The sequence below is a fragment of the Penaeus japonicus genome, unplaced genomic scaffold (assembly GCF_977035675.1).
Source record: "Penaeus japonicus unplaced genomic scaffold, GWHDUDI00000001_assembly GWHDUDI00000039, whole genome shotgun sequence".
In the NCBI taxonomy this organism is placed as follows: domain Eukaryota; kingdom Metazoa; phylum Arthropoda; class Malacostraca; order Decapoda; family Penaeidae; genus Penaeus; species Penaeus japonicus.
The window spans coordinates 6,537,380-6,539,879 of record NW_028234441.1 but is presented as its reverse complement, the minus strand read 5'-3'; positions in this window follow the sequence as shown (position 1 = coordinate 6,539,879).

Below are 2,500 nucleotides of genomic sequence, written 5' to 3'. Positions count from 1 at the left end.
TATATATATATTTATATACAATATACACACATGTTATATATATAATATATATATATATATATTTAGATATAATTATATATATATATATATATATAATAATTTGTATATATATGATATATATAAATATATATATATTAAATAATATATAAATATATAAGATATATATATGATGCATAAATTTTAATGTATATTCTACATGTATATATACATGAATATAATGTATATATATATATATAATAAAATAAATATATAATAATTAAATATATACTGCATATAACTGTATATATATATAAATATATGTATAATATATATAAATAATTTTTACAATATTATGCATATATGTTATATATATATATATATATATATATCTTTATCTATATATAATATAAAAATACATAATATAACATATATATTTATATATATATATAATTATATATATAAAAATATATATATATATATCATATATATATATTATATAAAATATATAAATACTCTCTCTCTCTTCTCTCTCTCTCTCCCTCTCATCGCCGCTCTCTCTCTAATTAATATATATAGATATATAAAAATAATATATTATATATAAATCATAGAGAAAATTTACATATATATATACTGGAATATCTGGTATAATATATAAAATATATAAATAATAAATATATATAATTTATATATATATTTATTCAAGACATTTATACATATACAATCACAGCACCAACACACACACACACCACACCCACACACACCTATATAGAATATATAAATTTATATATATATATATATAATATATATTATATAATACATACATATATACATATTATACATATATATATATATATATATATATATAATACTATATATATATATATATATTTATATTTATATATATATATAAAAATATATGATATTATATATATATATATACCACACACACACCCAAACACACACACACACACAATATATATATAGATATATATAATATAGAATAAATATATAGAGAGAAGAAGAGAAGAGAAAGAAAGAAGAGAAAAAAGATAAGAAAAGAGAAACATAACAGAATAATATAATATATATGCGTGAGAGTGTGTGTGTTGAGAGTGTATTATCATATATTTACATATATTTCCGTGTGGTCATACATTGTCACTTTCCTGCATAAACTTTTGTGATAATAAATAAAAGTAAAAAATATGTTTCATATCTCTAATAATTACATCATATATAGGTCAGCCTGTTTTAAGAAAAGATGCTTTGAATTGGCTTTTTAATTTTTTCCCATTGTATCTATTCCCAGTTTCTTTTTCAGCACGTCACTGGTTTTAAAGGTACAAACGGCATCTGCGGCAGAAGCAGAGTGACTTGCTGTTAAAGTCTGATAAAAAGCACTTTAGACTTTTAAAATACCTTCGCGAATTGGCCTTAACTTGCCATCTTTATTAGCATATTAACAGCATAATTGTCATAAATTTCCATACTTTTCTGGAACATCTCAAGCTTTCATAATTGTAAGATTTCTATTAACATTTTTTTTCATTGATAAAAGTGTATTTCACTGTACTTAAAATACGTGGACATAGAGGTATTGTGTGAGAATTTAGCTAACATTTTATTTCATTACATTATGTAATTTTGTTTGGAATAAACTTGTATTATTACTATATGTTCATTATTATATGTTTCGTAATAAGAATAACTAAAGACATATATATAGATATAGATATATAGATATATAGATATATAGATAGATAGATAGATAGGTCGATAGATATATGTATATATAGATGTATTTTAGATATAGATATACGTATAAATGCACACATGTAGATATGCAATCATACATACACACATATAAGTATACACGCACACACACACACACACACACATATATATATATATATATGTGTGTGTGTGTGTGTGTGTGTGTGTGTGTGTGTGTGTGTGTGTGTATGTGTGTGTGTGTGTGTATATATGTGTGTGTGTGTGTGTGTGTGTGTGTGTATGTACATATATACACACCCATATCTATCTATCTAACTATCTATCTATTATCTATCTAGCATATAATATATAATCTATATATTATATATATATATATATATATAAAGATATATGATATTATATTATATGTGTATATATATATATATATATATATATATATATATATATATATATATATATATACACACACATAAATCCTGTTCTACTGAAACAGAGCGCTGCGTAAGAAAGCAGCTGGCTTCAGAGCGGCCTTCCCGGAAGATGATTTAGAAAAGCGTTTCCATCGACTCCAGTGAAGGAAGAGTGCAGGCGGCGCTGGCCTCGCCTCCGGTGTGCCGAAGATCGAGCACTGCGCCTCCGCCTCTGCCGGAGATGGCGCCGGCGGATTCCCCTTCCGCTGCATGGAAGTACCAAGAGGGATCTCGTTGTCTATGTTATTCCCTTTCTCACTACTGCAATTTGTATAGACATCATTATGATTATACAATTATCCTTGGCAATAACG